The following is a 14,469-nucleotide window of genomic DNA, read 5'->3' on the forward strand; positions in this document are numbered from 1 at the left end:
GTGTGTTACTGTTCGTGATATCTGGGGAAAAAGGGGTTTACTAAAACTGGATATTTGCTCTAGTAAGATGGAATGTTTTTATTTTTTATAAATAATCCTCATCAATAGGGTTAATGCTCAAATGTTTTTTGATATCCATAAGGTCAGTGGGGTGCCAGAGCTTTTATAGTAGGATAAGTTTTGGTTGGTACTATAGCCAGATATTTTGTGGCATACCTGTTAGTTTCCAAAATTATATTTTCTAAAAACTATAAGTCTTACAAAGCACATGGGCTATTTTCTATAGAATGCACTATTACATCTAGGCCACTGTTTAGAGGAACTAGTAGTACGTCTTATAGGTGCAAAACTTTTGCTTTTCCTGCAAAAGTGGGCATGAAGTAGTGGAGAAAAGTGTAGAATGTTATCTCACTGATTTAACTATGCATTATAACTCGGCACTCCTTGCATGAGGTACACATTGAGGTTAACTCTTCATTATACATGATAAAGTGGAATGTTAAACTTTTAAAACACTCCTGCGTAAGGCATTCATCACCGTGGATTCATGTTTATTAACCCTTTTGCAACATAGCCCATTCATGTACAGGCACCAAGTGCAATGCGTTTGTGACAATGCCTGTACATGTACGGGCTGCTTTAAAATGACTGCAGTTGCCGCGATTTCGCTGCTATCGACGTCAGCACAACTTTCCTGGTAGCCTCATGAGTGGGGCTATCCAGAAAAGCTCCACCCCGCACAAACAATTGCCGCTGCTGACCCGAGGGAAAAAAAAAAAAGAGATAGCAGTGGCCACTGGCTAAAAAAGAGCTTGTGTGTGTGTGTATATATATATATATATTATATATATATATATGTTATCACCATAACATGACAACCTGCCTAATATTGTTTAGGTCCCCCTTTTGCCGCCAAAACAGCCCTGACCCGTCGAGGCATAGACTCCACCAGACCTCTGAAAGTGTGCTGTAGTATCTGGCACCAAGACGTTAGCAGCAGATCTTTTAAGTCCTGTAAGTTGTGAGGTGACACCTGGACAGGGGTCAGCATCGGCACCCTAACTGGTCTGTGGATATGCGGCCCCATACGCAACAAACTGCGATGCTCTGTGTGTTCTGACACCTTTCTATCAGTAAGGTCTTTTTAGTAACAAGTAAAAATAATTCTCTAGTCATGTCACTGTGAGGGGAACCATCCAGTTGTTTTATTAAGCAAGTCCTAAAATTGGTGCTGTATCTTCCCAAAAATTACAGTATGGAAAGAGTTAGAATACAAGCATTTGAAATACCCTGGGTTGTCTAGGTTTCAGAAATATATGGTTTATGGGGTTAATTGAATTGGCCGACTTCAAAGATGCCCCATATAGGACATGGTGCATGCTGACCAGATGTCAAAATTCCAAAAACATGTACACCTTCCAAATGTGACCTTTTTAGCCTCCAAACATGAACAACATTCGCATGGGTGGTATCACTGTACTCAAGAGATGTTGTACTCAATATGTTGAACACATATTGGGGTGGTGTTTTGCAGTAACGTATACCAAGAGCTGTAAATTCATACCGGAAAAACAATGTATGTGGGGGGAAAAAACACCAAAAATTACAACTACCAACTTTGGCAAGAGCTGGTGGTAAAATAAGTGCATGGAAAGGGTTAAAATACCAGCATTTGAAACACCCTGGGGTGTCTAGTTTCCAAACATATATAGTTTGATGAGGGTAAATTGATTTGGCCGGCTTAAAGATGTCCCAAAATGGATGTGGGTTTAGTATGACCAGATTAATAAAAAAAAATGGTTTCGAAATAGCAACACGCCACTTGTACATATTGCCCTATAACTTGTAAAAAAGCAAAAAGCTTTTGGGTGTTTCCAAACTTAGGACAAATATTAGAACCTTTTTAGCAGTCTTTTTTTTTTTTTTCACGTATGTTATTTTTTGTAAGTTTGATAATATGATCAAAAAATGTACCTAAAGGAAGCCCTTCTTGTTCTTTAAAAAAAAAAACAAAAAAAAAACTATTTGCGTGGGTACAGTAAATGAAGGACACCCCATTATTTTATTTTTGGGGGGTTAAGAGGGCTGTTTCACCACAGAGGCATGTAGGGCAAACTATGTTGGCCTCTCTTATCAGTACTAAACCTATGTCCTTTCTGTTCCCCTTCCCCTGTGCATCTCGTGACATACCAGTCTAGCCTGTCTAGCTAGTGGCATAGTAAAGTGTCGCTGCTTTCGTTATTAAACCCAGCCACAATGTGGAAAAGAATTGACAGCTTGTGAGCAACAGAGGCATAGAGCTTCTGACAAAAGTTAGGAGAGACAGGTTTTGTGAAACGGTTTGGCTTTATTTATCCCAGAAAACATTGTCATAAAGCACAGGAAAGTGTGCGTGTGTGTATGTATCAATAAATATATCAACCGTGTTTACTGAGCGTTTTGTAGAGGCTATTGCAGTGAAGGAATTTAGATAATAGACATGCATGGATATTCATAAGGCTATCCTGAAAGACAAGACCAAGTTCTGAGTAGATTTAACAGCAGCTCCTTTATTGAAATAAGTGAAAGCTGGCAGGTAGATGGCTAAACTCAGTGGCGCAATACAGACGTATCATAAAACATTGTGTTTTACCCTTAATCAGCTCAAATGCTATTCAAACAATATCCATTGTTATCTCTAACGGAAGAGTATTTAAGAAGAGATGTGTAATGTTCTTGCTGGGACACGGGGAGTGATTAAGTACACAGGTGAGATTAAGGATTCCGGTTTTCTCCATGAACTGTGTATCGTGCAGCTCGTACTTTCTTTCATGAGAAACACACTGAGTGCTCTGTTGGTATAGCATTTCGAATAAGTGTTGTTTTTATGTCGCTGTAACAGATTTTGTTGAATAAACTCTTCTGACCTTGGACCTCCTACATAAAATAAAAATATAAACTAGCTTTTTTCTGTTAACCCCTTGACGACGGTTGACTTACCAGGAATGTCACAAAATGTATCCTCTTAATGACAATTCACATGCTTGGCACGTCATGAGGTTAAACGGGTTTAGAAAGCAATTAGAGTTCAAAGTGCAATTAGAGCACTTTGTTCTCCCAAACTGCTCTGTCCTTAAGGAGTTGTTAACGATAAACAATATACACTCTCTTTCTGTCTAACCTGTGTATCCCATGTTTTGTTATCATTTTTCTTTGTAGGATATGAAAAAACTGATGATGTTTCTGAGAAGACGTCTCTAGCTGACCAAGAAGAAATAAGAACAATTTTTATTAATCAACCGCAGCTGACAAAGTTTTGCAACAACCATGTCAGGTAAGCACCGTAGAATGGGAAACTGGAAACGTTATGCACTGTTGGTTTTAAAAAAACTAATTCACGCAAGTGGGCTTTCCGGAGACATGGTGGGGTGTATATAATGGACCCAGTTTGGCTCTTGCTGTGTTCCATGGAACAATATATTGCACAATTAAGTGTATTTTTAAGCTATTTAAAATCATTAGCAAACTTGGATCCTTTCAGAATGAAGAATTACTTGCAGGTAGAAGGCAATGCGAGTCCGGGTGTATAGAATTAAAAACATTGTCCTTCTGTTAAAATTGTGTGGCTTACCAGCTAGCGAAATCTGTAGTCTCGCTAGTTTTTTACTCCTGTATTCATTTATGCATTATTCATTGTTTTATTATGATTGTGTGCCTTTACACTTATGATGTTAGCAAAATGCAAGTGGGTGACACCATGACCATGAATTAACCTCGGCTCAACCACTAATAATGTGCAGAGGATGATTCGGCCTACATATTTAAATCTTTTTGTCCTTCTTTTCAGCACTGCAAAGTACAATGCCATCACTTTCCTGCCAAGGTTCCTCTATTCTCAGTTCAGACGAGCTGCTAACTCATTTTTCCTGTTCATTGCACTGCTTCAGGTGAGCTACATAATACTGACTCTGCTGCTGAATTCATAGGACTGATTGGGAAGCTTGTTTTGTTAACTTGTGTACATCAGTATAATATTCAGGAAAGCTGTAGTTTTTTTTGTGTAGTTTTTTTGCTTGTTGTGACTGTCCGGCAGCCCTGTTGTGTATTCTGCTTTTGTAAACTTTTCTGAGAGCCACTTTTGGGTTTGAATCCTGCTGCAACCTGTCCTTTTATATTGCTCTTGATTGGTTTACCAGTCTAATTAGGCAATAAAGTGGTGGGGCATATGTATTTTGGGGAGTATTCCATCAAGCATGGCAAGGGTGGAACTTAAATATTTCATACTGTAGCACACACCAAAATAATTTTTGACTTCAGATTGCTGACTTGTCACGTTATTTCCTTAAGAAATGTAATTGCATAAAAAACAAACAGTACCTATAATGCGTGATATTGGATGTTAGAAGCATATCAGATAGTATATTAGCCATAGGGAGTTTATTTTAATGTTGTTTACTTAAATGCATATATAAGAACCTCATTGTCCTTGAACTCGGTATCACTTGACCGCTGATGCAGTTACAATGGCAAGAATAAATAAACACTTTGGAATAACCTGGTTTAAATAGTTAAAAAAATTTGATCTGATAGATAAACAATGTGTATAGCATAAACAATGTGCTTAAACTAATAACACACACAGAATGATAATCTTTCATTGAGTGGACTCCAGGTTTGCTAACTCCTGACTCCGATTAGCTTTTGTTGAAGTCATAAGTCTAATGTTCACATACTTTTCTGCGTTCTTTAAAGCAGATTAGGTTCATTATTGTAACTTAGATGAAGATCATATAATATTAAGACAGTTTATACATTATTGCTGGTAATTCCAAAGGGGTCACTTAGTTTTTCTTGGGACTGTATTTACTTTGTTCTTTTCTAACAAAGGAATACATGATATTCAATGGAATACAGGGGCCAGTGGGAGATTGGTTTCCCCACAAGGTTTACATAGTATGGAGGGTTACAGGGTTACTAAGGATTTGACGGCACCGATCGTAACAAAATACATATTGCCGAAAAGTCCTAAATCTTTTCTAGGCAACCTCCCCCTTCCCCTGTAGACATATACGTATATGCAATAATAATTACTAATACTGTTGTCTGAATTTAATGAAATACATTATAAATGGTATATGTGGCAACTAAAGATAGGTACCTGTAACGGTTATCCGAGTAAAAATACTCCTTTAATTTATTACCCAAGCTTGATGGACTGTAGGACCTGAGAGCAGTAACGTGAGGTCTCAGTTACTCTGTTATCCTGCTTTAGTGCATCTAGAACCTAGATCTAGTCGTTCGACTGACAACAGTAATGTCAATCATATGTGGAACGATGTGTAATAATAGAAATGTCAGCTTCATAAAAATGTAATAGGCCCTTATTTTGAAACCAGGTGTCTCCAAAGACATTTACTTATAGCTTGCAGGACTGTCTACAAAAATGTGTCCATCATTATGTCTATTTGGCTAGTGTTATCAGTTAATTTGTTTAATATAATCCAAATGTCTGTTTGAGTTAATCTAGCTAAATTTGTTATATGTAAAGCCTGGGTTGTAAGTGAGTGTGATTATGTGATGGTGTCGGACGATGCAGATGTTTTTTTTTACAGCTGGAGGGTGGTACTGAGATCTTGACAAGTAATTGCGTTGTCAGCTCTTAGACGAACACAAGTGTTTAAATATGCAGGCTTGCATTGCGTATGATTTGTGGTTACATAAAGTTTCACAGTAATCTTGTTAATCCTACAGTATAATTTTTAAAATCAAGAACATAATCTGCCATCTCCATAGATGGACATTGGCAGTAGAACTCATACTGAACTCGTTGGCAGTGGGTCGCACTGAAGAACTCATCGACTATACAAGCGGCATAGGATGCCACCTTTGCCACAAGCCAGTTCATGAAATTCTTGCCCTGCTAGATTTTCCCCCGATCCGCTGTAAGTGCTATTATTGACCAGGAGTAACCACAACCCAACCACAAAGCAGTAGACCGCTCACAGAGCGGGGGCCCGGTGTGCTGAAGCGCATACTGCAGAAAACAATCGCCTGTCCTTTTTATAGTATCAGTCACTACAAATTTCAAAACTGTCTCTGAAAACAATGTGTGCTGTAAAGTTTAGTGAAGGAGGCATAATGTCTGTTTTCAGGGTTTAGGGTAGGCCAGGTCCAGTAAAGGGTAATGACCATGAATGGAAGGGATGTCCAACAAGCTCATGTAGGTATGGTGGTCCTGTGTCATTTTTCCCCCCTAACTTCCTAAGGGAAAGCAAATTTTGTCAATTGGAGTAGTAAAGCCAATCGTAGCAACCAGCTAACATACATGCTATGGGCTGACGTTTCACCCATTGGCTGTAATGGAAGCGTTACGGCACATACAGTAGGTTGAAAATGTACTCAACTGCACTTCCTTTTGTTAAAGGCAGCCAGGAGAAGTCTTATTTTCTAACTCCAATAACTTAGGAAAATATTCAGCAGTGTTAAAGTCAGTATCTATATTTGTAAATGTATAGTGCCAGAGTGTGTATGTCTACTGTGTTGTAGCGCCAGATTTTGTGTGTATAGTGTTGGTGTGAATTTTTATATAGTGTTAGCCAGTGTGTGTATGTGATTGTATGGTCACTGTGGAGTTGTGTATATTACAGTATGACATTGGCACGAGTGTGTATGTCAGCATATAGTGTGTGTATATTAGTGTATGGTGTTAGCCTGTGTGTACATGAGTGTAGTGTATCTGTCACTGTAAGCTATTGGTGTTTCTGCGCATAAGAGCCTAATGTGTGTCTGTTACTTTATGGTGTTAGAGTGTGTAAGTGTAAGATTAACGGTTAAACATACACAGCTTGAGTTTTAACTGTGGTACTGTACAAAGTGGTACAGCAATGCAAATGTGTGTGTATGAATGCACACAGTTACTTAATTTCTTCAATGTGCAAGAATATCTCTTCCATCGCCAATAATCAAATCACCAGCAGTATCCATGTATACACACAACAAAATTATTGATGGTCAACTCAACAGCTGCTGCGGAATGAGTATAACGTACATAGAAACATAAGATTGGAAACTTTCATCTAATCAGGAAAGGATAAAAGCCTGTGAAATCTGTACTGATGGGTCCATGCAAATTCATTGCACACCCCATCCTCTTAAACACAGACTAGTTTTATTAATTGGGGGAAAAAACTATAGTTTGGTAAAAGGTTCTCTTAAAACCGTGCTGTGTGCAAAATGGGCATTGTTTCAGGCGGCGCTTTGGATGTAATACATAACAATGGACCTTTGATGTGATTTTTGTGTCCTAATTCATCGAGACTTATTGCTGCCTGTAATGTGAAGCCTTTTTTAAATGTCTTCTAAGCTTAAACTGGACTGAAGATGTTTTGCCTTAGGCCAATCTCTCAACCAGCAGAGACTTTGTAAATGTGGCCATTTCAATGCTTGCAGGGTTTTTTCCTGAAGCCACATTGTGACATCTGCTCAAAAGTATTTATTCCTGAAGCATCTTGACGCTTTCAGTGGTTTCTAAATGGTTAAACCTAAGTGCATTGCCCAGCGGTACTCAATATTCTTTGTTAAATGTGCTTTCAACAGCATTAGTCTTAATTTGTTGTCTTAATTATTTATTGATTTATTTACAGCAAATTCCAGATGTGTCGCCAACAGGGCGCTATACAACTCTGGTGCCACTCTTGTTCATTTTGGCTGTAGCTGCTGTGAAAGAAATTATAGAAGATGTTGTAAGTATACTGGCCAGCCTCAGTCATTGGGAATCTTTATACCTTGTCAAACTTTCATTAAAAGGGAAAGGTTTATTAGATGTTTTGTTCTCTTTTGAGCTGTGGGCTTGGCAAGCAGGTCATTGGCAAATAAATCAAGCTAAAATCCCTTACATGGTGCTTGCTAGATTTTTCTAATGGGGTAGAGCCATAACGTTGAATTGCCCAATTATAGGCCAAGAATAAATTAAGGTATCTGTCCACTCTGTAGTTGGTATTTCAGTGTGTTCCAGGAGCAAATATAATCAAACAGCATAGTACTATACAACATACCCGCATTCAGATTAGTGCTTCCCAAAAAAATCTTAAATCTTAAATAATATGTCTCTCTCGATCTATAGATGCAGATATATCCCTTTCTTATAATGTAATATTCTTGTGATGGGTTTATAATAGGTACTTGCAATTAATGTAAAGGTGAATACAAGATATATATGGCGTACATATGGACCACATGGTGATCCAGCAAATTTAGACTTTTATTGTTAAACCCTTGTAAAATCCATCATACATTATTAGTTCCACTATGGAAATGTATATAGGTTATTTTCTTGCTATACAGCGAGTATGCACACCATTTTTGCGACTTGCCATGTATTAGGTTTTAAAGCTAGTAGCATATAACCTGTATTGGCTCAGTGAACTTTGTAATGTTCATTATATTTACATGCTTAGTACCAAATATTTACTCTATGCATTATAGATATTATTCACGTTTCTCCAAACAAAAATGTATTTTCCATGGCTGGCTTCTGGATATTATCTACCATGCCTATTATTTATGTAACATTGCGTGGTACGTCTAGGTAGTAATTTTATTGAATGCAAATAATAGAGGAATGATCCAAATTTATTTTTCTGTGAGATAAACCCCCAATAATTTATTATTATTTATCGTTTTATATAGCACCTTGTCCTAGCTATATGGGACAAAGCACGTAGTATAAAACAGAACAGCTTCACTTACAGGACAATTTTTTTGACAGTGATGGTGATTAATTTGTTTTTTTTTTTTTCCAGCTTGGCATATCCATGATTATAGTAGTTATGAACAATTTAGGATTTAAAGCCGGTACGCCTTTAATCTTTGTCTCTTCTTCAATTCAGAAACGGCATAAAGCTGACAATTCTGTGAACAAGAAAAAAACCCAAGGTATGATAAGTTTGTGATGTCTTTGGTTTGTTGCCAACCACCTTGTATGTATTCGATGCTGCAGAGTCAATGCGGTGGGGATATTTTACAAAGTGTCCGTAGCAGGGGAATGTGCCGGCTTCCAGCCGAAGTGACATGCTTTGCAAAGACACTATGTACCCGGTGGGGTGTGAGGAGAGCTGGCGGGGCTGTAATCATACCTTAATGAAAGCAGAATGCCCAAGCTGTATGTCATTCCTTCTGGCACCGCTCAGTATGGTCTTGGCAAGGAGGTTTGGGAGGCTGTATATGTTTTTGAACTCTGGTTTAACTGTGTTTGTATATTTATTACATGCCCACACATCAAACCATCATGTTATAAGTATATATCTGTTTAAGCTGAGAATGAAGATGGAAACTGGATTATCATTTACGCTGGAATCTTTTACTTTTCTATTTTTAGAATATTTACTATATTAATACCACTTTCTGCATCCAGACCAGTAGATTATAGTGTATTATATTTGCTATTTAATAGTCTGATTCTTAATATGTGGCCACCGTTTTTTCAGGATATATATTCCAAACCCATAATGAGGGGCACTTATCGCATGGCACGAAAGTGTCTGATAACAAGCTTATGATAGACATCCTACGGCTCTGGTAGGGCTATGAGTCTGAGTTAAAGAAGAGTAGCCACTTTCCTCCACCCCAAGTCTCACACCCATATGCATATTTTATAGTTCTCGTATTTTATATGGAAGATATCTGTTGGGCTGTGAAAGCTACAATCGTTCTGCTGCATCCCTCTCAGAATTGCTGCTTCACCTTGTGATTATGACTTTATGGCGCAATAGCATGGCTGTAAACAATCTTCAGCTCTAGAGGCTTTCTCCAAAGCAGTCCGTCTAGTGCACACGAAGTATATTACAACTTCCTACTCTGAGGAGGATTCCAATGTAATGTTCGCAAGAGATCATGGGAAACGAGGAGATATTGGCATTAATTAATTATTAGTATTAGTGAACAAAGTGAATGGGAAGGGACATGCAATTCTTTCAGTGTTTCATAGCAAAACTTCTTTGCCTCTTTCAGTGCTGCGGAATGGTGCTTGGGAAATTGTACACTGGGAAAAGGTATGTTTTCATTATGTTTTTCATTGGCTATTGAATACCGGTTAACTGTTTTAATGCTTGTCCAATCCCAAGGTTACTGTGATATCTGCAATATATGTTATTGCACAGATGCATATAGCATTACTAGATACATGCATTACTGTAATGATGATTGCACCTAATTTATTCATGTAGTTAATTGGTTTCCTCTTAGCATTTAACCCCTTAAGGACCAAAACGAAAATAAAAAAACCAAAAACAAATTCTATGTTTCTAGATATCGGGGATGTGTGGCATTTCATCTGTGAGATGAGTTGTACACAAGTATGATGACGTAAAAGCATAGTCTCCATTCTCTTCGTCAAATCTAAACTACAGGGTGTAAAGTAACAATTTGCTAAAGGGTTCAGAGAGAAATTCAACGGATGAAGGGAGTCCAAATTTTTACTTACTGCGAGCTTTTACAAGTCAGCATGCTCTCCTCAATCATCTTCACTCATTGCTGGTTGATTGATTGATAGATAGATACACCCTTGTTCTGTCATTCAATAAGTTTGCCATCATTCATCAAAATCTAAAAGTAGATAATGGAATTTGCCACGTTGTTTTACACCAGGGCTTATAGACGCCTAGCAAATGGTACCATGCTTACTACAGATAGATGTGGAACCTAATCCCTGTAGTACCTCAGCTTCCATGTTAACTATGTCTGTTCTGGCTAAACACGTGTGTAGACATATAATATTGATATGTGATGTTGTATGTGTTGGTGAGAATCCAACAGACAGTACTACATGGAGGCAGTCTGATAGGGGGGGATTAACTATTAAGGAGACTGATAATGTGGCGCTAGTATTGGCCAAAAGCACAAAAAAAATCACCTGCCTCTCCACAGCACCCTATGTGAGGTGCAAAAACAACGCCTAATGCTAAGAGCACACATAATGTTACCGGTACACGGCCCAAGCGAGTATCTGGAATGAGACTCGGACCAGCATTCTGTACGTCACCTGATGTATCGCTTTATTATTCGGCAACCCAGAGCCAAAGAGAGAAGGTGCTTCAACCTCCAACGGAAGTGCCTATGCACATATTTCAATGAAAAACATTTAGCCGGGTAAAGCTGGCTCCGAAGGGCAAAACTGAAAGAGAAGAGAAAAAGATCACCTGTGTTTATGTTGTCTTAAGCTTTTGGGGGGAAAAAATTGTGATGTGTCTGAAATATGGGAATGTCCTGTTGGCCCTATATAAGCTGTAGAGATCTATTTGACACACGTCTAGTGGAGATTTTGCATGCTATGGTGAGGATAACTTTGGACACTGACAGTAATTTTATTATTATTAACTGACATTATAGACCTTTTACACATTGTAATCATAAAGATATTACGTTTACATTGTCCATGTTGTGTTGTAACCATTAAAGCCAGTAAGAAGTGAAGGCTGAGGGGGGGGACGTGTCTGCAGTGTTTGAACGCTGAGGTGTTCATTTACTGTAATGGAAGTGCCAAGAGATACTCGGCAAAAACTGGAAAAGTGATCGTAATGCAGTTATGTTAATGGCAGCAAGTTCTAAATCTTTAATGTGTTCTTCTGAAATCACTGGATGGAAATAATTGACCTTCATCAAGCCTCTTATTTGGCTGCTATATACAGCTTTACATTTGTTGGCCCATTTTAACCCTTGTGAGCTTCACTAATGAACCATGACTATAAAAATCCACAGTAAAAACACAGGACCTAGTTTATATATATGTGTGTATATATATGTATGTGTGTATGTGTATATATATATATATATATATATATATATATATATTCCAAAAGCAAATCATTTATATACCTATATCGCAGATATACCGAGTCATACTGCTAGAATATAACCGATGGCCATAGTGGGGATAGCTGATGGATAACTCAAAAACCGCAGAGAAACTACAGCCCCCAGGATGCTCAGTCAGCCAGCGCTGACCAACAATCATCCACAGCCTACCGTGGTGTTTAATAGAGCTCTATGCTCTAAGCTCTTATGTATAAGCATGAGAAGCGTGGGGCCAGTGATAGTGATTTTTCGTCCATTTGTTTTACAAAAAGCAGTGAAACAATTTATAGCAAGAATGGTGAATTTGATGATCAGATGCTGTGTGTTTTAATAATGGAGGGATTGAAAAATGTCTGCCATGCTTGTATTGAGTACAAAACAAAAGTAGAATCCAGGACTTGATAGATATAGTCAATTTCTCTATACTGTTGGAATATGTTTTCCTTTTTTGGATTTTCCCACTGTATTGAGAACAGTGAAGTGGCATTTAACAAATTATGAGCTGTAACATTAAGTAGGGTAACCAGTTGGCTCCCTCAACTGGGGGCAGTTACTAATAATAAAGTTTAAAGGGACATCCCAGTCATATGCACCTTTTAATGCACATGTCAGCTTCGTGGCCCCTTTACATCCTCATTGTGCCCCTTTTTCCAAATGCATGGGGGGGGGGGATTAATCGAATGTATTTTCCAGGAATGCTTATAAGTAAATAGGAATGTTTTAGAAGTCTGGATTGAAAAAAAATTTCAAATAAGTTCAGGCGTTGGTTTTCTTGTTGAACATACACAGCCCTGACCTAGAATCCAATCCGAGATGCCGCAGTTTCTACCGGATCCTGGTTCATGTTTTGGTTTTCAGTATTGGTTTGAATGTGCATATTTGTGTTTGCAGACTATTAACCAGTTCCCAGTTTTCTTTCAGATAGAGGTTGGAGATATAGTTAAAATAAATGGCACAGACTATATACCTGCTGACACTATACTCCTCTCATCAAGGTAGAGACACCTGCTGTTGCCAACACTGTAGAGTCGGGTTTCTCTACCATGCCTTGACTTTCAGTGGTTCCAAGGAAATAAGGATGAAGCAAATATATATATTTCCGAAAGAGTAAACGCGTAGATTATTTTACTTGTACTGTGAGAAGAATTCCAGCTTCCAGTGTGTTATCGAGTTAGTTTTAATGAAATGTAAGACAGCGTATCGTTATTTCCTTGGAAGTTTTAAATTAATCCATCAATGTTATAATGTCTATTTCCAAGATCTATTTTGTGATCCGGTCTTATATGAATAGTGCTTTTTAACATTTCAGAAACATAAAAAAATTATATAAAGGGTATTCGTTTTCACATTTTTACTTGTTTAATTTGCACCTTAAAAACCAGAGACTGTCACCTACTGCTTTTCTTATCACATCGTCTAAAAACAGACTTGTGATTCATGAAGCATCATTAAATTAAAATGGATTTTTTTTGTTCTGCTCGCCTTTCTGTCAAAGCTGCACCACACTGCTCGCAATATAAATTCATGCAGGGTTTGTGGGCATTAACCCCTGTTATTCCAGCTGCTTCACTGATCATTATGGGAGTTGACGGCACAAAAAAATTCTAACAAATCTTATACCCCAAACAGTGTTGACCTAATTCGAAGTGGATCTTGAAAATGTCAATTTGTAAAATTAATAAACCAAGTATTTTCTTAATATTTCCATTTCTGTCTGTCCTTTTCTGTTTCCTTTCCGTTATACATTCTTTTCTGTTCTGATCATGTCCATGTTGGGATACATAGGTGGCTGTAGGGGAAATAGTGAAAGTGACCAATGGGGAGCATATCCCAGCAGATCTCATCAGTCTGTCGTCAAGGTCAGAAAACTGACGGTGCAGTAAATGTGCAAGTGGGATCCTCTCTACATGTATTTCTTGCAGTTATCCTTTATAGAATATTCCCCCAATGCTGGATAATTCTAATATGTATTCGGTCTGTCTCATTCTACCTTTGTATGCCTTGGTTTTGTAGTCCAGTCTAGCCGCGTTGGCTCATTCTATTATCCAAAAATAAGTGTGAATCAGCATACAGTAGAAATGCAAATAGTAAATTCTTTATTTTATTTAAAATGAAATATTTCCAGCAAGGCACTTAACTGCATTGTATTTAATTGGAAGTTGCAATATGTATTATGGAGGATCTCTTGCACTTAAATTTTTAGCATGTTACTAGAAATGTTTTCCTTTTGTTCGCACTTTTTAGCTGCACGTGTCTGCATGTCACATATCTCAACGCAGCTTATATGACTAGTTCTGAACAATCACAACTTCTGTGATTTATTTTTCTTCTATGTGTTTGTTTTTTATCTGTTTCGAAAAATGTTTCTTTCCACTTCCTTTTTTCATTTTCTGTTGCTAACTAGTATGATAAAAATAAAGGTATTTTCATAGCATTGTAGATGCGTTTGTTGCTTTCTTGGCATGGCAGCCTTTGCTTTGGAATGCATGTAGGTATCAGAAAACACGCCTAATCTGAATGCTTTCTATCGCAGAACATAACTTAATAATAGCATGCTGGCACTAGTGAGGTCAATGCGCTGTTAAGTGTTTTAACTGCTGAAGTAGCTTTTTTAAAATGGTCAGTGAGTTTTATTTTTTT

At 37.8% G+C, this 14,469-nt stretch overlaps 1 pseudogene; it reads left to right on the forward strand.

Moving 5' to 3' along the window:
- The first annotated feature begins 9,996 nt into the window (after window positions 1-9,996).
- LOC149283265 (phospholipid-transporting ATPase IA-like) overlaps window positions 9,997-14,469 on the forward strand; it is a 59,016-nt pseudogene continuing 54,543 nt past the window's right edge.

This window comes from Sceloporus occidentalis, unplaced genomic scaffold (genome assembly GCF_023333645.1).
Source record: "Sceloporus occidentalis isolate IW3139 unplaced genomic scaffold, rSceOcc1.0.p SCAF_107, whole genome shotgun sequence".
Classification (NCBI taxonomy): domain Eukaryota; kingdom Metazoa; phylum Chordata; class Lepidosauria; order Squamata; family Phrynosomatidae; genus Sceloporus; species Sceloporus occidentalis.